Source organism: Rhipicephalus sanguineus, chromosome 5, assembly GCF_013339695.2.
Source record: "Rhipicephalus sanguineus isolate Rsan-2018 chromosome 5, BIME_Rsan_1.4, whole genome shotgun sequence".
Taxonomy (NCBI): Eukaryota; Metazoa; Arthropoda; class Arachnida; order Ixodida; family Ixodidae; genus Rhipicephalus; species Rhipicephalus sanguineus.
The window spans coordinates 15506655-15530391 of record NC_051180.1 but is presented as its reverse complement, the minus strand read 5'-3'; the positions used below and the strand labels follow the sequence as shown (position 1 = coordinate 15530391).

The following is a 23737-nucleotide window of genomic DNA, read 5'->3' as shown; positions in this document are numbered from 1 at the left end:
GGCGTGCGATCTCTGAGGCTATGACCACCGTTACTCAAAATTGAGAAGTGTCTGTCAGTGCAGTTGCTCTTCGAAATGCTTTCAATACGGTTGAAACTACGTCCGAATACGTGCTCAAGAGTGGAGTAAGGACTGTTTGAACAGAGGCTGATGCATCCTAAGTGAAGAAAAGCAGCGTTGGATGGTTACGCAGCCGTTCTTTGGCCGTTCTGTGGGTCGGCGCTCGGTTGTGCGCTGTATGATGGTATATGTTTGCTGAACACAACAATTAACGTCCTCTATGCTTTCCCTGGCCAAATTATCTGTCCGATTCATTTGGTAGTGTCTAGTAATAAACGAGTCCCTTGAAAATATTGCCCTTTCGTTCACTCGTGGCGAGGGCCTCACGACGGCAGACGTAAGTCCTTAGATTAGCATATAAGGGTTTATTGACCGGCTGCCGCCTCGTGCAAAGATCATGTGCCACGTAACGTCTCTGGCAAAAAAAGAGTGTTCCACACTCGCCGCCTGGGCTACGAGCAGTGCTGGCTAATATTTCCAGGGATTACATGCGCAGAAATACCCAACGAAGTGGACGGGAAAGTGCCTTCCGTCGTAGCTCAATTGGTAAAGTATCGAATGCGTAATTCGAATATTGTGAGTTCAGATCCCACCAACAAAATGGGTGATCTTTCGTCCACTACAATTCATTTCAATTCACGTCACGATTAGTACACCTCAGTTAAAACAGCAATTAATGTCCTCTGTTTTTTCCCTGGCAATATTGTCTGTTCAATTCATTTGGTTGTGCACTGAAGAAGAAACAGCAAAACTGCTGTGTTGCAAACTCATTACACTCACTTTGCTTCTCGCCACGTGTCATAAGATACTCGAGGAGAAGTACGAGTTTGTTCTAGAAGAGTGTTTTGCTAACATCATTTCAGTTCTTGCCATCACCCTGTAGTGAGCAGAGCTTGATTAATTAGTCTAGCTGTTCATGACAGAGTGCTTCTCACTTTACGATAACCAGAAAAATCAAGCATGCACAGGCATTCATTCTTGTTGGCTGCAATTCACGACACCACATTTAGCATTGCTGTGGCCGCTTCGGTATAGTGTGCGCTGCCATATCACTCACTTCCATTTTGTGCATGGGTCAGGCAAATAAGCCGATGAGTTATTCTACCACAACCTGGTACAGCTTGTCAGATCAGTGGAGAGACGTTCATAGTTGTTTTTCCAAGTGTTAAGTGTGCTAAGCACGCTCAGCATGCATAGCTGCTTGGCATCCGATAGTTGCACAGTTATCTAAGGTAGGGAGTCTGACTTTGTAATTGTCAGTTTCATCCTCCTCATGCTGGCAGGTGGTGCCATGCTTCTTAGGTAACTCTACTGCAATAGTGTAGTGTGAAAGTTAGGTGTTATAAGATGGTGTCGCAAGCTGAAATAGTGTCCCAAAAGGCTAGTAGATAGTAGTCACTTAGGGCAAAAATGACAAAAGAAAAAAAATAATTATTCGTTTAAGACACGTCTGTGCTGGTGCTTTTTGGCTGCTTGCACTGTTTGCACATGAGCAATGTCTTTAATGATATGACTGGACATAATTTCTGTAACAGTGTTGATCGTGCATTATGTATTTGTTTTTTCATTTTTCTCTTAAAAAGGAGACAGCAATATTTGTACATCTTCTTACATATCATTAGCAGCAAAATGTTGTACAGAATCTACCCTACTAAATTCAGGTGCGCATGCAGGATCTGCAAGAAACCGAGCAAATTTTGCCACATGGTAATGGGTTGTGCCGGACCCAAAGATCCCAGTGGACAGGACAGGAAGAGTCAAGGCTGAGTTTGCAGCTAAGAGCTTGGAGGACCAATGGAAGCTGATAAACTATGCCCGTGCTGTAGCAAAGACCAATGGCTGTCTTGACCGAGGTAGCCACCCGTCGAAGGTGAAGAGAACATACCAGCTCTTAAAATAATAAACATTTATTTCTCTGAAGGGATGTGTAGCATACAATGTAAAACCCATGTCACTCGTGAATTTTTAATCATCATCAATATTGAGCACAGCTTTGCATTCCACTAAACTTGGAACGATTCAGATCCACCTAGGTGGGCTCCAGCTTTTTACAGTTTGATAATTATTTGCGTGAGCAGCTTGAAAAATTTGGCTAATATGCAGTAAAAGTCACAGTGCGGAAGCCAGCCAGCAATTTTTAATTGGGTTGGTAACAACTTTATTGATAGTCCTGCAGAGCTTTCGCCGACCGGGCCTTAGGTCTCCCAATTTTTAATCTCTATTGCAATTTACTGCATCTAGTGTAGTTGTGATTGCAATTGCCTACACAGCAGCACTTGATCCCAAGTGAGCTGAATTCGAACTGGGCTTGATCATGATCAGAAATAGCTATGGTACTGGTATATTTGATTGCCGAGTTGCACTCACAACATACAATAAAAGTGCATTTCAGTTTCACGCATATAACTCATATTGGTGCTCACTGGCTACAATGAGCACATACTGCATTCGATCACCTACATTAGATGCTTGTGAGCGTTATTGTTCGACCTTATAGAAGTGGCTCAGTACATGGGATGTTTACTTTCTCACTTGTATGCAGTCATTTATTGTTGCCACAAAAATGAATAGTGAGCCCTACTGCATCCTTCTCAGGTGTCAGTGCTTGGGGTGCAGGAAGATGTCATGTTTGAAATGATGCTTTGCCAGTCAAGACATTTCTGTCAGTAGGTTACTTAAAGGACCCTTGACAGTGAAATTTTTGTTTGTGACTTTTTTTTACTGTAATTTGTAGTTTTTGTCTGGTAACCTCGAAATTGAATCATAAATGCTGTAACGTATTGTACAATTAATGCTGCATCGTTAATTGTGATCAATTTTAGCGTTACTTCGAAATGCTCGCCTAGAATCGTAAGAAAATAGTGTGCCACTGTGAGGGAGGGCTTAAAGGGGTGGTGCCATCAAATTTCGAGGCTATAAGAAGCCTGTTCTGGGTTTCCTCTGTATGCAAGGACACTCCACACGAAGGGTTGGACACAGTAAACGTTTAGAATATATTTTAATTCACTTCCAAAGTGTACCTAAATGCCCATTCTCCCGATCGAAACCCATCGCTAGCGCGCCAACTCTGACGTAGATTTGTAGGAAGGGCAACGAAAGTTGTAGTGACGTCACACCAGATCTGCTGTAGTGACGTGAGTGACCTCCGGACCTCCGCCACCTCCGCAACGTACGTACCGGCTGTAGTGAACTAGAACATATTCTAGTTCACTATAGTACCGGCAAAACATCGGTTGCTACATCACTCGCCGAGTTTCGATCGCTTCCTGGCTAAGTGCGTCACAGCCTTGTGTGGTCACGCGACCAAGCCTCCTACACTTCTACGTCACTGCCCAACCTCGGCGCCCAGAAACCGAAACCGAAAGTTGTCCACATCAAAAGGCGATATTATATTATTTAGCGAGAATACATGAATCTTGGTTCGTGCATCATGCTTCCTGGAGCTATAGGAAACGCTTACAGCAAAGAACGCGCAAGCCACAAATTTGGTGGCACCACCCCTTTAAGACGGGTCTGTAACTCACCTCAGCTAGTGGGCCGCAGTCACGAAATTTAGGCCCGCAAGGGGGGGAACAGCACAGAAGACTGGACTGGGCAGGGGGGGGGGGAGCAAAATAGTACCTAAAGCTGCCACTTCAAAGAATGTATTTCTCTTATATCTTATATGGATCATTTCTGAAGGGGATTCGGGGTCAGGATTAAAAAACTGATCGATACCGATCTCCAGAATGACTCAAATCTGGAAGCCGATTCTGAAATACAGTAGACTCTCAGTAAACGGAAATCTGTTAAACGGAACTGCTGCTTAAATGGAACAACTGACTCCGATATGATTGGTTTCGTACCTGAACGCTACAATGCAGTTCATCTCTCAGTAAACGGAACTCCTGTTAAATGGAACACATTTATCTGGTCTCTTCAGGTTCCGTTTAATGAGAGTCTACTGTATAGAGACTTTGTTCCACGGTTATGTTTCAACACATTGTGACCGCATGGGGTGCCTCACGAAAAAAAGGTGCTTGAGACCAGTCCCGTCTTTGTATCTTACCCAAACAAATTTTTATCAATAGCAATAGGCGAGTAAATAATGCGAGCACCATTTAGCAAAGAAAACATTTTATTCTTTGTGAAGCTGTGAGCCGCTAGTGAAATGTCCCCGAGCCGTGTGTTTGAGACCGCTGGCCGTAGATCACGTGCACTCAAGCTTTTGGGATGTTGAAAGTGCAGTTTTCAAATCGGGGCCCCGTGCGCGGTAAAGAATGAAATGATGCAGCAGCTTTGGTATGAGTTAAGCCTGTTAAGAGTGTGTCCCCTCAGGAAAAAGAAAAGTATTCCTGGCATAAGCAGCCACAACCACCTTGAGAGCACCGAGACAACAGAGCGAGAGAGGTGAGGAACTATATCCCTCATCGGGTGTCAGTAGTGTGTGCCCCGGAAATCTTCTGTGACATCGACAATACTTGCTTTACACGAACGTCACACAGGGCCCTTATCTACGTCATACCATTGATGGTGTTACGAGGTGCTGCCAACTAAGATGACTCACGCTTACTTTAAACCCAAATTAAAATATCGTAAAGGCAACATTCGCCAATAATAATCAGTTAGAAGTGCCCATGTTATACAGGACAATCAAACAACACAAGCATCTTGAGGTTTCAATTTTGGTGTCAGGGGCCCTTTAAATGTAACTGTTGCATCAGGTTCATGGAAGAGGGTGCAAATAAACAGTGCAAATGCAGGCACACAAGAGGAGGGGTACATGACGCAAGCACTTCTTGTGTCTCTGTGTTTTTGCTGTTTTATACCCTCCACCATAAACCATATCCAACTGTCCCAATTTGAAGTTTATATTTTTGTATCAGTTGATGATGATGATGAATTAACTTTATTGATTGCCCTGCGAATTGGTGGGATGGGCCTGGATCCCGCCTAGGCTTCGGCCAAGGGTTGCTGGCCCTTGGCGGCTTCCTCGGCTCGCTGGACGGCCCAGAGTTGTTGCTCCAGGTCCGAGCTGAGCAACGCAGACTCCCAGCGCGCGCGGAGGCTGTCGCTGTTTAAGGCTGCATCACAGCTATTGTTTATTATGTCTGGACATCCCCATAGTATGTGCTCTAAGGTGGCTCTAGAGTCGCAATGCCTACACTTGTCTGTCGTGTATAAGTCTGGGTGTATTACATGCATGATAGCTGGACTCGGGTAGGATCGGGTTTGTAACTGCCGCCATTCGACAGACTGTTTCTTGCTTAATTTCGGGTGAGGCGGTGGGAATGTACGCCTCTGCAATCTATGGTGTACTGTAATTTCATGAAATGTGGTCATTCTATCTTCCCACTCCCACTCATCGGTATTCCCTGAGACGGCACTAATCGATGCTCGGTCTGTAAGCCCTCGAGCCATGCGGTGCGCCGCCTCATTACTACCTTCTGATAGTGTGTGAGCGGGTGTCCATATCAGATGGACACTTTTTTCTTGATTATTACCGAGTTGTAGAATTTGAAGTGCCTCTGGGGAGATTCGGCCGTTTGCAAAGTTTCGTATCGCCGTCTGCGAATCACTGACGATCACGTCCGCTTGTGTTTGTGCTATGGCTAATGCGATAGCTATTTCCTCTGCGGTTTCTACGTGTGGCGTACTGACGGTAGCACTCGTCAAACATTTTCCCTCATAATTTATCACCACGGCTGTGTAGGCGCGCTTGTGTCTGTATCTAGCTGCATCTACGAATACGGTGTCTATGCTGTGACCAAATTTCTTTTGTATATCGCGTGCTCTGCTTTCCCGTCTGCCCTGATGGTGGGCGGGATGCATATTCTTGGGTATAGGAAGCACGGTTATCACGCCTCTAATATGTCTGGGCATATCTACTTTGACGCCATGTTGGGTGTGATAAGTAATACCAAGCCGATCCAATATTTGCCTGCCTGTTTTAGTTTTGGATAGGCGTTCGTATTGAGCGATGCGTTGTGCCTCGATTAGCTCATCCAGGGTATTGTGAAGACCTAGCTGCAGTAGACTATCGTTGCTAGTGGTGATGGAGAGTCCAATTGCTTGCTTGTATATTTTCCTGATTAAACAATCTAATTTGTATCTTTCTGATGAGTGCCATCGTAAGTATGATGCTACGTAAACTATTCTGCTTATTATTTTTTTCAGTTGCGAAAAATATTTTCACACGCCACAGAAAGTGAACGTAATCATCATAGGGTGTATTTTACAGATACAGTATTTCAGTTGTATTGCTGAACACGAAAGCTGGTATGCTTCAAAACCAGGTGATTTTGTTGCTAGTTAGTTGGAGCACGCTAATTTGACGTTGCTGATTGGTCGTCTTTTTTTGTATATAGGCTCATTGCTGTTGTCCTGCTGGAGCTGGGTGGTCTGCCATAGGTCCATGTCTCAAGAAAACTCACAATTGTTTTCTTCAAAGTGAGAGGAGTTCTTTTCTCTCAAGTTCTTGCGTTCTTGATGTTGCTGCAGCATCATTCAAGGTACTTGTCATGAAAGCCAAACTAAGCCTTCTGAGTAATGTGTTAATGTCATTGAACTGTGATCTAGCAGTTAAAAAATTGTGGTGGCTACGCACTAGTGGTGTTAAGACTGAGAAAACAGTGGAGCTGATGGCGTTCCCCTCCTCGTTTCGCTCCCCCTCACCCTCACTTCTCTTTCCCACCCCTTGCTATACACTCAAACCTCATTATAACAAAGTCACATCTGCCATGAAAATAACTTCGTTATATCCGAAAACTCGTTATAAATGTTTGTAACACTGTAGCTATGACAAGACTATTCTTCATTTACTTCGTTATAACCGATAATTTGTTATATTCGTGTTCGTTATATCGAGGTTTGAGTGTACTATATTATACAAGCCTATGCTATGCTCTCCTAGCGGGCCTGGATAGCCAAGTGGTTACGACGCTTCTCTTCAAATCGTGGGCATGCGGGTTCGAATCCCGCCTCGCCATGAAATCTTTTTCGCCAAGAATTTCTCTCTCTTTCTTTTTATCCCCTTCTTTCTCTCTCTCCCTTTCTCTGTACTCGTCCTCTCACCCATCGGAGTTATTGGGTCCCATGCTGGAGAAATTGACGCACGTGTTCTGGGAGAAGCAGGAGATGAAGAAGAGGACGAAAAGAGCACGTGCCGGTTCATGATTATGATAATTTCTGTTCGCGATTAACGGGGCTTCTCCGAGCTCAAACAGCTCCACTACTACAGATAGTACGAGGAGGGATCCAAAAGTAACTGGACTGGTGCTGCGTTAGGTGGCGCTACCGTAGTAAAAATTTTTCCCGCTAGGCAGGCATCGTGCCACACCTCTCGAGTTCATTGCATCCGGTGAATTCTCCCAGGAAGCTTTTCTCTGGGTCCAGTAATATTTTTTGTAAAAGCAGTTTGTGCATTTGACGTTTTCTTGTGATGGCCAATTCAAGCAAACAGCGGGCAGCTGTGAAATTTTGTTTCGTGTTATGGCAACCTGACTCAGCAACTACTGTGATATTAAACACTGTTAACAAGGATGCTGCGATAGCAGAAACAAAGGGGTATGAGTGATTTTCTTTGAAAAAGGAGGAAATGTCACTTTCTGAGAAACCTCGTTCTGGACGTCTGTAAACTTCATGAGCGGACGAAAATATCATAAAATTTTGTGCACAAATGAGCAAAGAGATGGTCGAGTTAAAACAGGCCGTGCTTTTAAAGAACAGCTCCGAAGCGACCCAGACTTTCACTTCAAGGTTGTTGCTCGTGACCAGTCATAGTGCTATTCTTACCACCCTGAGACAAAATTTCAGGTCTGCACGCAGTGCACTTAAAGAAGCTAAAGTGTGCTGCATATTCCCCTTTCATTAAGTCCATGTCTGCACACTTGATATTTTTCTATAACAAGGATAATACTTACACACGTGCATTTAATCACGATTCCTTGTCTAGATTAATGGCGCTGCATGCTAAAATTCTATTGGCTGAGGTTCAACATTATTAGCTTGTGTTTTAACGTTAATGTGGCTCTGCAGCGCTTTCATCTGATAAATTTCATCCTTGAATCTACGCAGTCTGTGAAGAAAAGATTTGCTGGACAGGACCATTGCCCTCAAGAAAGAAAATGGGTCCACATACTGCCGATGTTCATTCTTATCTCGGCAAAGATGGGCCAGCTTTCAAGCACGGATCTGCAAAGTGCTCTCATCACGGCTTGGGCCATCCTGCAGCAACAGCAGTGTGGTTTGCTTCGTTGATGTGAAGGTATTGTAACGGCTATTCTTTCTCAATTAGAAGCTTCCTTTAATCATCATTTTCCACATCATATACTATAAAGATACAAAATTTTTGAAGACGGGGTGTTGCTGGAGCCGACCTTTTCACAAGCGGACTGGTCTTCAAGGCTGCAACTGCAATTGCAGGGCTGCAATGGCTGCAATGGCTGCAAAGGCTACAAAGGCTGCAATGCAGGCAACATCAGCCTCAGTTGCAGCCTTGAAAAAGACAAGTCTACTTGTTGAAACGTTGGCTACACCGACACCCTGTGTTACAAATTTTTCAAGCGTCCATCTTCCCCTTAGCTTCTGCCTTTTTTTTTTTTTATAATATACTCTAAGCGCTTTTGATGCACCCCATCATTTTCATCTGTGTATAATCATCACCAGCCGGCTCTTCTTGGTGGGTGCTGCTGCTTGGTCGAAATCAGATTAGATAAGTGTGTTGGATTGGCTTCCATAATTTTGATTGGCTGAGGTACTCGATCCCTGTACTCTACACATATCTCATTCTACCTGGAGCTGCTTGCTGCGCCCACCTACTTTCATGATGTTGGAAACCAGCGACTCCAATGTTAAGTACATTCGACGTACAATTTTCCGGACCCCCAAGGGAGTGCGAAAATGTCCGGAAATTCAGGCAGTCCAAAAAAGAAAAAAAAAAAAAATGAATGCCTGCAAAAACGCGCCTTTTCATAGGTATTTCTCTGGCAGAGAAGGTTAAGGCCGGAGTACCAGGTTCGTGCCGCGATTCAGCGAGCACATCGTTGAGGTGGCTTTGAAAAGATCTGTTTATAGAACTACCTCATGCAACAAGGTCGACACCTTGGCGCCGAAAAGTCACTTATTTTCTTTTGCACGGTATTCCGCTTGCCGCGATGATATCTACCTCAATGTCAGCTAATGTCATGTTGTCGCTGTACACTGATGACAGTGTCATCAGTGCTAACGTCAACTCTCAGCTTATCGACTATGTAGGCACTGGCTCTTCGTTCTCGGTGTCGGAGTCGTCGAATCCTTCGTAACTTGATGTACAATATCCTAATAGGTCAATTTCGCACAGATCTCGAGGTATTTATCAGCATCGGCAAAGCCCTCAAAGGTTATCCCGGCTGGAAGTGAAACGCTGGCAGTGCGCAGGTCGTCGAAGACAACCTCCGCGAATGGAAGTTCGTCACACATGCTGTCCTCTCGGGTGAGCCGGCCGTCTCGGTGTTGAGTGTGAAACCCGCATGGTGAAAGAGTTCCAAAGAGTCTCTTGCATTACCGCCTTCCATGAGTCTGCAAGCATGCTGACAGCAGACCTCAGATCAACAGCGTAACTTTTCCCGCTCTCAGAGCACAGCGCCATGCAGCTGAGCGCGCGATTTGTACAGATGTTTCAAGTTGCAAATCACGCCTTGGTCCATCGGCTGCAGGATTGCTGGGGTGTTCGGCGGCAGAAGTTTTATCTGTATAGCCTTTAGGTCCTTGATGTGGCCTTGTGCAGTGCAGTTATCCACGAACAGCAAAACTTTTCAATTTTGCTGCTCGAACCTTCTATCCAGCTTGCATACGTATACTTCGAATAACTGCTGTGTTACCCACGCCTTCTTGTTTGCCTTGTACAGTGCAGGCAGAGTTACTGCTCCCTGGAACATGTCGGACGTTTTAACATCCCTATGACGAGCTTCTCACTGCCCGACATGTTGCTGCTAATGAGGAAAGTGAGCCACTCTTTGCGGTGTTTGCCGGTGTGGCAGGGGTCACCAGCAAATGCAAGTGTTTTCTCTGGCAGCAGTTTGTTGAATAGCCCAGTGTCATCGCATTTGAAAATATTCTCACACGTGAACTACTGAAGCAAGGACTGCAGCTTTCCATTCCAACTACAGAATGGTCGACGGCACTGCTTTCTCCGCACATCTTCTTGAACTTCAAATCATTTCGGTTTTTGAAATTGCAAAGCCAACCATCGCTGAACTTGAAGCTTTGACATTCATTTTAAGTGAGAAAGCCTCCACCTTTTGGTTCAGGATGTCGCCTGACGACACCGGGATTTTCTTAAAAATCATAGCATTAAGCCACACGAGGAGTGGTTCCTTAAGCCTCGAGTAAACAACCTGGCTCGCACTCTTTTTTCCGGCCCCGGTTGATTTTGAAGCCACTTGCAAGATCTTCATCTTGTTTTTCATGAAGTGTGAAATTGTTTGCTTGGAAACTCCGAACTCCCTCCCCACCTCTGCTTGTGACCGGATGCTTTGAACTTCTTTGATGATGGCAGCTTTATTTTCCATCATCAGCCTACGAGGGGTGTTTGTGTGCTTCGAAGGCGCGGGTGAAGATGACAAAGGCGCAGTCGGTGCCATCGCTGTCAATGGCGAATTCAGTCGATGAAAAGTGCAGCACCAAACAGCGGGAAACTTCTCAGTGAACGCTGAAGATAGTGCGCAGCAGCACACGAGCACATGATCTAGCTAACCAACAACGCATGAATGAACACAAAGAGGTTTGGCTAAGCTACGGCTGGCAATGGATTGATGTGCGCTAGATTGCAGCTTCAAGGGTACGGTAGCCGCGGCGTGGTGCTGCTGCAACACCTGCGTCCGGCAGTGCGAGTGCGGTGGGTTTGAGGATGCGAGAAGACCAAAATGGCGGCATTGATGGGGACTTCGGGTCTGCAGTTAGCGGTAAAAAGTCCGGAAAATCGGACAGCGAAGGGTATAAGCATCTGAAATTTCGGACTTTTTAATACATTGACTCTGTGGAGAAGTTGACGGTGCCGCGAATGAGTCCGGGAAATCAGGCATGTCCGGAATTTCGGGCGTCCGAGAAATTGGGACGTCGACTGTACCATGCTGGTTTGAATTGTCACTAACCCTCAACGTGATTCCCATGTTTTCAGTATAAGAATGTTCATAACTGGACCAATAACTGCAACAGGGCGAGCTGCTGTAACAAGTGAGATTGTAAACAAAAGGTAGTAATTGTTGCATTCTACATCACTCGCGTAGCAAGAACATGGTTCCTCAACCTCAAGGACAAAAGGACCAACTGGTCCATATTCAGGCACACGATTTCACAGATCTTCAACACTTCTGCTGGCTGATTATGCAAGAAAAGAAGCTGGCCGGCTGCTGCCAACATGAAGATGAGTCCTATACTTTGTACATTGAAGGTGTATTGGCCTTTTGGCGATGTACGTTGTGGGAATCGAGCGCGCCCTCCCCATTGGCGCCTCGTTCCCCAGCTAGCGTGTGTGCTGGCCCCGCGCGGCTCAAGCGCCGGGAACCGCCGTTAATCAGCGACATGGCTACCGTGGCTACGCCACCAGGCCTTTTTGCTCGGTGCGAGCCATGCATTGGCCTTCCCCGCACGAGCCACGCGTCCGAACTTGCCTGAGCATGCTCGCACCACCACGTGACCATGCTAGCCTATGTCACTGCGTTGCGCCTGTCCTCATTGGCCGCCAGTGACAACCCCCTTCCCCCTTGAGCTCGCTTCTGTCTGGTGCGGGCTCACCCGCGGGAGATGCTCTCAGGCCCGCACGAGAGGTTGACGCGCTGCTCTAGCAGGCGGCTTCTTGTTTGTGTGCTCGACTGCTGCCTTTTGTGTGACAGTCGTAGCGCTGCTGACAAGCGTACCCGATCGGTCTTGCGGAGTTCCCCTTACGGCCTGCAAGCCCATGACTGTCGTACTGTGCTGCATCTTGGGTTAATAAACCTGTGTTGTTTGTTGACATCCTGCCTCGAGTGTCTTTTCTGCGCTGTGCTGGAGAGTCGACGAACCCGGCCGTAGCGTCTTTGTTCGCTGCGGCAGTAGAGAACGTTGCGTTTCTTGCCGATCGCCTCGTAGGGTAAGCTTTGTGCTAAACCTATCTCCACAACGTACCAGCAACAACATGGTGGAAGCATAACATATTCACCACATACTGAAGTGTGTCAGCCTCATTGGTTTTAATGCCCTGGTAGTAGCAGCTCATTATCCCATTTCAGATAGTGACATCATAACTTGCCAAAAACTTGACAGATTGCACTCCCTTGCTTAGTCCCTACGACGTTATGCATTTTTTGGAGACGTTTACCCACGAGCTCCCAAAAGCAAGGTCCCAAAAGCAGGAACTTCACAATACAGACGCAGTGCTCCCATGTGCTGCCCCTCACCACTGTGCTCCTTCTGGACATCGTGAGATTATGAAGGAAGAAGCAGCATAGCTGTTGTGTTTGTCACATTCCATCCCTTTGCCACGACATCACATCCCCATATATGCTGAGGTCACCGCATGGCATTGCTGGCTTCAGCTTAAATGCCTGGTCCTAGCTTTCAGCCAAGCAATAATGATGGGACTGGAACCACGCGCGGCCCAGCATCAGACTGATGTTACTCTGAATGTACCAAAGGGATACATATTAGCCCAAACTAGGAATCAAAGACTCTACATGATACTGCAAGTGCTTTTGTAGCCCTTGTAGATTTTTCCTGCATGCAACCATGTAGCTCTGATGGAAACCCCTGCACTGCCTACAGTGCTCTGTACCTTTTGGCAGCAGTACCACCCCACCTCTACTATTGCAGTATTCGGAGGCACACCTCAAGCTTCTGCCATCGGTGTCAGCAGGACAAATGTCATGGTTATGCAGTGTTTGAGAGCAGACCTGTCCGTCACCCTGACATTTTCCAGCCCCATGTGTATGCAGCTCTCTCGGACTCTCACTCACTCTCCATCAACTATGGATACTATCGATGCACCCCACTTTCTTGTTTGTCACTCCACCATTCTCCTTTGCCGCTTTGACCTGCCATGCGGCTTCTCTACCCAATTTGGAAAATGTGAAGCTATGGTTTCAGGAAGAAAAACTGCTTTCTGTCAAACTATCAATTTCTCCTGCTTGCCCTGTGAACTTAGTTTTTATGTATATTGACGGTGTCCCTGTGAACGTACTTATGGACACTAGTGCTGCGATTTCTGAGATTCAAATGCAGACAACATACTCGATTCTTTTTATCATGGCACTAATGACATCTTGATTGATCTGATTGAACTGCTCCCCACTTGTGTGTTTATCGACGACGTTTGCCGCAACATTGAGTTCAGTGCGTTTCAGATTTACATTCATCAAGTTATCTTGATGAATGCACTGTGTCAACATCTTGAAAGCTTTTTGATGACACAGCAGCTGGGCGCTTGGGCTAAGGCTTATAATCGTGTTAACTTGAGGTACTTCTGGCCTGGACACTATACTTGAGCTGCTAAATATGTCTTTTGTTGCAAGCCCTGTCAACACTGCAAACATTTGACCACTGCTCCTGCGAAGCTACTACAGCCTATGGTGTGCTCATCAACTCCATTTGAATTCATTGGCATCAACTCGTATGGCCCACTACTGAATATGCCCTACCAACCACTAGCTTGACTGCTGTCAACACATCAATGACTGTGCTGTGTCTGATTCCCTCTAATTCGGTAGTGCTTCTGAAGTTGCTGAGTTTTCTCTGCACACCATCATGTAATGGCATCAAGCCCCTCGCATGGTTTTAAGCAATAATGGCAAATTGTTCCTTTCCCGTGTCCTCGAGGAAGTACTTCACGCATCCAGCACAGTACGTGAAACAAAGTCCACCTATCAACCTCAGACTAACAGTCTGACTGGACACCTTCACTGAACTTTATCCGACATGATTTCTATGTCATAACCCTAGCCACACCAACTGGTGTGATGTTCATCTCCTGTTTGTCACATTTTCTTACAACTCTGCTATTTAGTTCACAAGTGGGTAGTACAGTCATGTGTTTTGTTTGTCCATGGATAAAATAGACATTACGTTCCTTTCAGCTACTGCGTCTACCACAATGTTCGTTTTAAAGGAATTGATTTCATAACTAGGCTGTGAGTGCATTAAGGGAAAGCTTCTTGCAACATTATTTCGAGTGACAGCCGTCCAGCTAATCGTAACCAGTGCTGCTTCAGAGTTAGTCGGCTTAGTGTATAGTCAATAAAAGCACTTTGCAGTGGCTGTGGCTGTAGACGGCTCTTGGAAAGTGTAGAAACCACCTCAACAATGACAATGAAGGCATCGGCGGTGCATGGAACATTCAAATGAAGGCAACTTGATTTGCTGTCACCATATATCCGACCTTGTGCATGCGTACTGCATGAGAAATTGAATGAGCCGTCACACTATCTGCATAATTTCATTTGCCATTCTACACTGCTTCTGTGAACTTGCTAGTGGTGCTACAGGGAAATGTGAAGGCTTGACAGGTCTGAAAACACTTGGTCTTCATACTTTCCGCTTCAGCATTCTTTTCTCCCTGGTATTCATTTCTTTGCTTGAACCAAAGACTGCAGGTCTCCTCACTTCAACTTTTCAGCGTCCACAAATTTAAACATACGCAAACATTCCAGTCACATGCTCCAACTCTCAGATGTGCGAAACTGCTTGATTTCTGTGTTTTGCACGTGCGCAGCCTTTGAAAATGTTGTAGTTAGTGTGCAGGCATTCGTGAATTGACCTATTTGCTTTGAAGGTGTCATGAACCACCTCTCGAGCTTGGTGAGAAGACACATCCTGCGGATAGCAGACACTGCTTTAAACATCTCAGCCCATATCTCGCAGTCACGTGTGCCTTTGACATTACGTTCCCTTCAGCTACTGCAATGTTCGTTTTAAAGAAGTTGATTTTATAGCTAGACTGCGAGTGCATCATGGGAAAGCGGAGTGCAGAGTTGCCGTTTTCTCAGGTGCTCTCTTTTCATACAGAGGCTTGTGCTCACTGTCCTTGGAGCTGCCGGTGCCCGCTGTTTGACGTCGAACAGCGGGTAGCATGCTATTGGCTAATAGCTGACATGAATCAAGAGCAGTGTTTGGATGAGACGCGCCTCTTGCTACTGTGTGCCGCCACATTCTGGCGCTGCGCTTCATAGTCTGCTAACGTTCACACAGTGAGCCACACTCATGTGCAAGAATTGTAATGAGAGAGAGCAATCGCATTTCATCACACATGCTCAAGGTCATGACACGCACTGACATAACTTCTTTCTGCCGTGCCATCCCTTCCTGCTTAGCTTCCAGCACGCTCGTCACAATGAGAGAAGACAAACAAACCCTGTAACTTTGTTCACTTTTGACGGATTCGACAATTTTTTGCAACAATCGATTCATGTGGCAATAAACTCCGATACTAAGGTCATTTAATAATTACTCAGAAAAGTGCTTCATGAAAGTGCTTTAGGAGTGATCTATGATGTCTGTATATGCTTCCCGAATCTCATATGCCCACTGTTCATGGTATTTGCTAATTGAACAGGCCCGGTGAAGAGTACAGTGAAACCTCGGTGATACATCACAGCTCGTACAAATTTCGGGGTGATACGAGTTTTTCGTTGGTCCCGGCCAAGGCCCATTGGCCTGCAGTGTAATTGAGTACGGTTGTTGTGAACCAATTTTCACCCAGCGACATTTGATACGAACGTACGCTATCGCCCAGGTATGAAGAGGTGCTGTCCACGCTGTTGCGGAAGACGTGCCAAGCACGTGCGAGGGCGGGAACGCAAGCATGGGCATGCGCGCCGCCAGAGTCATTCAATGCTTCTTATGGTCACGAAACTGCCGCGTCAGTTTCATATGGAGCCAGCGGCCACCACCAGAGGCGTAGCTGTGCTTGAGAGGCGATGCGAACACTGCTATCGCTGGGGCTGTGTGTGGGACAGCCTCGGTGTTTTAGCTTTCTAAACTTCCGCAACGGTCGCTTTGCTTTCACGCTTTTACATTTAGCACTCGGCATGCATAAATACAATCCTGAACGCATTTTCTGTTTTAAAATGAGCACCCGGGATGAAAAAGGCAGCAGCGGACGCGTTATTCGAAGGTCGCAGGTTCGGTCCCTGCCGGCGGCCAGTTATCTTTTCATCCACTTTACTTTATTCACATTTATATCCCAATTATTACAAAAAACATCTCCTATACTTTTGTTGGCATTACTGTCTATTAGTTCTCATTACTGTCTGCTAGTTCTTATTAATATTGTGTAAGAAAAACGAGCCCTTAAAAGTAATCTTCTTTCCTTCAGCTCAAGACATGCAGCTCGCGGTGGTATCAGCCGAAAAAATACGAACATTAGGGGATTAACGAAAGAATACCAAGATATAATTACGAACGCCATAGCGGGGGACTTCTGAATGATTTTTCCCACCTAGGGTCCCTTTAGATGTACCTAATTCTCAGTGCACTGGCGTTCTTGCATGTCGACCCCATCGAAATGCGGCTGCTGCGGCCTCGCAAGCACCTTTCGTCTCAAAACTACGACACTACGATAGTTACAGCTGTTTAACATTTCTGTCAAATTAAACACCGTGCATTCGCAGCAAAGTGCCAGCGGTGCGAGTTGTAAACATAGGCGAAAATACGAGCTGTTACGCACCCATTCGTGTGGCTACGATGCGGTATAAACAGGGCGTCGGCGTTGCTCGAAGCTCTTCACAGGACGACTCACGTGATCGTTTGCATGGTGGTCGCATTGTCGATGAGCGAGATAGAGGTTTGCGCTTCGTGAGATACGAAGGAAGTCCTTCAAAAATCCTAGGAACGGCGTGAGCCTTCAGAGTTGGTTTGTTGCGTTTCAGGAACACGGAGTCGCCGTTGATGTTAAAGTCATACGCAGTGACAATGTTTGAGGCGTCGAAATTGTTCGCACACACACGTGTACACTTCGACTTCAAGTTAAAATCGTCACTTACCAGCCGTGGTATGACCCGCTTCCATTTCTTGCGCTGCTGCTGATCTAATGTTAAAGAAAACGACACCTTTTCGGTTCCCTTGTGGCCGGAACGCCACCATGGTACGCAATAAGAAAAAACAACACCTTTTTGGTTCCCTTGTAGCGGCAATGGCACCCTGGCACGCAACATCTGTTAGGCATCCTAGTCCTGAGACAACATTTCCGCTAAGTTAAACATATCATATCCAGCAGCTTGTTTTGCACTGCGCGAGTATTTCAATACGCAGACGGCGCAGACGATCGCCTCTGTGGCGCAGCGGCGACACGTTGCGGCATTTTAGAGCAGCGTATGAAGCTTGCCCATAGTGTGACGGTGCAGTTTCGTGACCATAAGATAATTGAATGACTCTGGCGCCGCTCTGCCAAATCGTCAGAATCACGTTGTAAGAAAGACACTTTTCTCATGGTCAGAATAAACCTTCAGAGACTCGTCACAGCCTCCGAGATTGTGTGCGCGAATCCACGAGGCTCTTATGTGCCTCCGTGTGCCTTCGCGTTTAGATTACAGAGGGCATTAGCGTCATTCTTTTTCTTTTCTAATGTGCAGACACGGGCTGCTGTCATTGTACTGTGTATACACGTGTCTGCCTCGTACATCAGACATCCTATAAAAGGTGGACGAGGACCGAAAGAAGGCGAGGACGGTCTTGGCGAAGGAGTCAAGCCTCACAACGTCAACATGCATGACCGTTGAGGTCGCACTTGTGCGGGCACGGCCATAAATCTCCCAAAAAACATCCTCAACACCTCCGCGATAACAAAATCATAAAACAGGGCCGTGGTTCTGTAATTTTGCGGCCTTGGTCTATCGCATCAAAGGGCTTCTTTCGTTACTTTTGCTGCAGTACTGTGGTGTCATGCAAAAAAGCATGCTATAATTTGGAAGGGGCTACTGCTGTCGCCGGTCACAATGCACCTGGTTCATTAATGAAATATGTGCGTATGGGCCATATATTTACAAGTGCTGGTATGATTGCCAACATCTAAAAACTTAACTGGACAATCATTCCGGGTTCTTCCTGGCGTTGCTACGGCCCTGAAAAACAATAAATGAAAATGTACGCCAGCTTTCTTTTGTCGCATGCTAATTTTCCATGCTTTCTGGTTATACGAATTTTGGATGATACGAATATTTCTGGTGGTCCCGTGAGATTCCTATCTCCGAGGTTTCACTGTAGTTGATGGAGTGGCAACTGCATCGACGCCATGGAAACTCCATTTGTCACACACGCAATCTCCACCAACAATGTGAAGGTACCACCTTAAGTCAGCAAATTCATTCATGAGTCGACTCACTCAGGCTCACTCAGACTCAGATTGGGCCGTGAGTCTGAATGTGAATGAGTCCTCCGGGTGAGTAATATTTGGATGAGTTTGAGTCCGAGTGAGTCCGGCTGTGGAAAATTTTAGTGAGTCTTGAGTCCGAGTCAGTCCGGTTGAGGATAATATTCGTGAGTCTGAGTCCCAGTGAGCCCCAACCTCAAAATATATTTCTTGAGTGAGTCTGAGTGAGCTCCACCTTCTATAGCTGACTTATTGTCCTATCTAGTTATCTTCAGCATTACTACCAGTTTTATGTTGGCTAACGTTTATACTAAAATCTATGCAACATATGTCAATGCACGAGCGGTCATGTGCCACCTCAACATTTATTGATCACAGGCATGAGTTCAAGGAAGGGGGGGGGGTATCCATGACCTGCCCCTGCAAACTCTTTCATGGGAAGTTCTTGATGAAATATCTCATTTGAGTCGTGCATTTCATAACAATGTCCTTACTGGATTGAAACCACTGATGACACGTATTCGAAGGTACAAGATCAAAAGGCACATCGTAGAGCACCGATTATGTGAGATATTGGCGTTAAAGAGCACTGGCACCATGACCGAGAAAGCTCATTTTACGCTAACGGACTCATGAGTCGACTCACTCAGGCTCACTCAGACTCGGGTCAAGCCGTGAGTCTGAGTGAGTCCGGCTGAGTAATATTTGGTGAGTCTGAGTCCGAGTGAGTCCATTTGAGAAAAAGTTTAATGAGTCTGAGTCCGAGTGAGTCTCGTTGAGGAAAATTTTGGTCTGAGCCCGGGTGAGCCCTCAGAGCAAAATATATTTTTGAGTGAGTCTGAGTGAGCTCCACTTTTTTTGCCGACTTACGGCTACCGCTATACTTGGATGTCTGATTCATAACTAACCTTCCTGCAGGCTGAATTGCAGTGATACTATAGGAAGGTATCACCATGTCGTCAGCAGCTTTTGCTTGACTATAGTGTCACGGGGTCGTGACGTCGACGAAGACAGCAGTCGGCGTGTTCAAGATGAAACTTTATTTGGCCGAACTTGTGGCAGGGAAATGAAAACCAAACTACAGCAATACACGCTGTACACTGATAGCGGCGAACAGGGCGTCGGCCATTGATAAACTGCTCATGGCTGGGATGCGGTGTCTTTTATACATCACGCATTGAACTTTCCAGTCTTATCACTGGTGGTCGCGCAAGCTCTGGATTAATCTAGACTATTCGTGTCCTGCGCGCAATCTTAACAACATAATCTACGACAATCGTGAAACTTCTTGAACATTGCAGCGTGGTCAGCGTCGAGCGTTGCTAACTGTGCTTGTTGGTCAAACCCGAATACATCAAAATAAAACAAGAAGCGGGCGTGGCAATAGCAAAAGAGGTGTGGGTGTAGTGACAGCTCCACCTGCAGCTAATGCATATACGCAGCTGCTAATCACCCGCATCAATCCACAAGAGCCCCATGGACTGAAACAGCTACCGAAGGGTGCTGTGCTCTGAGATTGGACCCCAAATCGATTGCTGCATCACATGCAACAGCTATAGTAAAAGCTTGTTAATTCGGATTTCACGGGACAGGAAGAAATGTCCGAATTAACCAAATGCCGAATTATCGAAAGTATCAAAAAAACAACAAACTGTAACATCAATGGATTTTCATTTTCTTGACGAATACGTAAATCCAGTACTTGTTTTGCATTAGAGCAGTGTAAAAGCCACAATTTTCATCATTCGCGACATCGTTCACTGTGACCACGACTCAAGAGCCCCATGCCTTAAGCTGAAACATGCTCTGAACTCATCCCTTATTATTTACCGCCGCCACCAACACCACCACGTGCACATGATGATAATTTTTTCGTCGGTAAAATGGCCGGCAACTGATCGTTTGTCCATTGCAATGTAGCAAGCGAGTTTTATGCCAGCAGGCAAACCACGGCTATAGCCCTTCATCTTCAACAGCTTCCATCATGTTTGAGTTTTGTGACATTGCACTCGCGTTGCCCAAAGTCAAAATGAAGCTACTGAGTGCCGCATCCACCATGAACAAAACCATGGCCGGTAAAGACATGACCATAGTGTCCACATAGTTCTGAAGGCACGCATGCGTCCTACGCTAAGAGTCGAAACGAAACTGCTGAGCACCGCATCTGCTACTGAATAAACCTGGTTTACTAATGCACAATCATGGATGGTGACTATGCAGCTCTGAAGGCACGCGGTGAAAGTGAAACCACTGCTTGTAGCAGCTTTGACCCCAGTTGCTATTGATGCGATCATAGATAGCGCCCGCACAATTTGTGTGCGCTGAGTAAAATCTAAAACGGAACAAGGTAGCCATAACCACTGAGGCCTTGGTCGGCCACGATGCAGTGGTGGTAAGATTGTGGATGGCGACTATGCCTTTCTGAAGGCCCGTGGCCATTTCGGTTGTTTGCAAACATAGTTTTCGCTCCTTTGCATCGTACATTTGCGGCGCTTTGGCTTGGCGCGCTCCGAGGATCATCTGAATTAACCAAGTTGCGGCCAGATATGACCAACTTAACAAGAGTTTCATGCTATTAAACAATACATACGCTTGCCAGCACCAGAGAACGCGTCCAAATTATGCAATTTTTCTAATTAATGGGGGTCAAGTTATCGAGCTTTTACTTTACTAGGCGCAACGATCACTCATATTGACAGCATTATGCTCTGCGAGCTCTTTTTACTATGACTCCTGATGAATGTGTGTATGGCCCTTACCTAAGCTGCACAAAAATGGCTACATAAAGCTTGCTGAGCTCATCAGCGCAGTCATGGCAGCAACTTTGTGGTCCATTATAGCGATGCAATCAGATGTGTGACTTTGTGCATCCACCAATGAACTCCTGGACATACGTACATGAACAGATATCTTGCTTTGCTGACACTATAGCAGCTATACAGAAGAGCTGCACTCATTTGCAGTACAGCCGAGCTCGTGCCAATGATCTCCAAACGGTACAAGGAATGTTTTGATATCACAGAAAGCTCAACAATGCAGTCCATAAATGCATCATACTCTGCGATTATGCACGAAATGTCAGAAGCCAGCACTGAGGATGATTAGTGCTCTGGACTGATCAGAGTGTTTCCCATCCCTTTTCGTTCCTTACTCACTTCTGTAGTGGCGTGTGATTTCTCTTGGACACTGGTGCACAGGTGAGCGCAGTGCCGGTGTGATCGACCGAGAGCCGTTCACCTTGGGCACCTTGTTTTCAGGCGGTCAACAATACATATCTCCATTGCTACTTGTGGATTGTGGTTGCTGCCGCTGGATTGAGACATGAACAAAACATTTCTATGGATATTTATTGTAACAGCTGTGAAATTCGCTGCCTTGTGCTCAGGCTTCCTTTGGCACAGTGATATTCGCATTTATGTGCGCAACACGTATTCATGGACAGTGTCTTGCGCGACCTTAACTTCTTCCACGTACCAAGAGCTCGAACTTTCAATTTCACCATATGCATATATATACATTGTTGGCTCACTTTCATCCTGCCAAGAAGAGTTATTTGCTTGAACAGATTCACCTGCTGTCAAAAGGCTGTCGCTATCACAAACATCATAGTTGAAACAGCTGCCGGTGCCTTTATACACTACTGGGTCGCATGATTCAGGTGCCCTCCATCATTACAACAAGCCATGCTTGGCAGTTCAAATCCATTTTCTCCACGAGCATCATGCGGCTCATCAATGCATCTTGCATAGACACAATGGTGTACCACCCCATGAGAAATGGTGTGATGGAGCAGTTTCACTGTCAACTCAAAGGATCTCCCATAGCAGCTGGAGAACAGAACATGGTGGAGGTGCTCTCCTGCTCGCCTTTTCAGGCATACAATTCTCCTTGAAAAGAGACATTGGCTGCAGCACTGCAGAGTTAGTCTAAGCCACGAAACTGGGATGCACAACTAAGATGAAAGATCGATGGCCTGCAGTGGTTACACACTTTGACGATGTCACGTGACAAGCAAACATTGGGCCATGCCTCCACGGGACCCAGGGATACGGGCTGTACATGTTTACGTGCAGCTCAAGTCAAGCTTTCACGCATTTGTGCCATGTGATACAGTGTGGCGGCATCTTCAACCACCGTATGAGGGCTATTTAAGGTAAACCGCTATGGAGACAAGCATGTGATCATCGACAGATGCAGCTGCCAGAAGGTCGTGTTGCTTGATTGAACAAAGCCAGCGCACATATTGTTACGACACAACAGTGCCTTCTTAGACCGAGTCCTCGTCTTCTTCAGTGCCTCAGATTACAATGACAGCCTGAGCTTTGGACGTGCCTACACGACATACGCGCAGCGAAGAATACTCAAGTGCTCCCACTCAACCTGATTTGTGGCATTGCACTAATACTGCTGTCACATGGTGCACTGCTGATCGTGATTAAGCTTGATTGGGATCAAATTTCTCAACAGTGATTGGCTCCCTTTTGCAGTTTGCTTAAAGGAGCCATTCACGATAAAGAAATTCGATCCAGATCAGGCCTGATCGCAATCAAAAGTGACCGTGTGACACCGGTATAAGGCGCACAGTGCATCGTTGGGCTACTTACTAGAGGGAAGTGCTGTATTGGCCATGACTAGGCCGCACCTGAGAACACCTAGAATCAACTGACCACGCTGTGTGGGTGACAGCAAAACTGGCGAGAACATTTCTAGCATAACCTAAAACTGCTTCTTCCCCTGCCATCGCCACTAAGAGTGAGGAGGAATGGCCAGGGTCCTTAAAAGAAAATGAAGACAAAAATAAAACAAGTTCTCTAGTTGGGACTCGCACTGATAAGTTGTCTTTCGATGTCGTTTTCTGTGTACCTGTGCCCTAACATCTAGTATAATACAGTACATTCATGGTGTGGCGTGCGATAAAGAAATTGGTAAAATAAGAGGGTGTGCAGGATAGCAATGGATGAGTTGCATTGATGACATGACATGTCTAACGGTTGTTAAATTTCTTTCTTTCCTGGTATATAGTACTGCATTATATTTCAGTTGAAGTACTTGTGTTTCCGTCAAACTTGTGCTGCCCACCGCCATACCTTTTATGGCTTTGGAGCGCTGTCGTTAATGTAGTTAAAGAGCGTCTGAATAATGTGTACTTGACTAACTTTCCCACATTAAATCAGGAATGATACTTTGTTATCTTTTGCTATTTTCTATGAACGGGTACTAACTTGGTGAACCTTGTTTGCAGGTGTGTTTCATGTAGGTGACTGTTGGTGTGACAGTGGGGCTTGCAGTGGAGTCTGAAGTTCGTGGATCATTGTATTTAAAAATAGACATGTAATACGTACTGTATTGTTATTCTCTGAAATAAAGTGTACAGCCAATTTC

At 45.9% G+C, this 23737-nt stretch overlaps 1 long non-coding RNA gene across 4 annotated transcripts; it reads left to right on the top strand.

The window, feature by feature from the left end:
* The first annotated feature begins 4 nt into the window (after nt 1-4).
* LOC119393269 (uncharacterized) lies at nt 5-23736 on the top strand. Of its 4 annotated transcripts, none has more exons than XR_005183880.2 (5): nt 5-236; nt 1734-1930; nt 6408-6551; nt 8116-8305; nt 23598-23736. It is a non-coding gene; the product is annotated as an uncharacterized LOC119393269 (long non-coding RNA). The 4 variants fall into 4 exon arrangements; XR_005183878.2 differs by having other exon boundaries at nt 21-244; XR_005183879.2 differs by having other exon boundaries at nt 21-606.
* The last annotated feature ends 1 nt before the right edge of the window (nt 23737 follows it).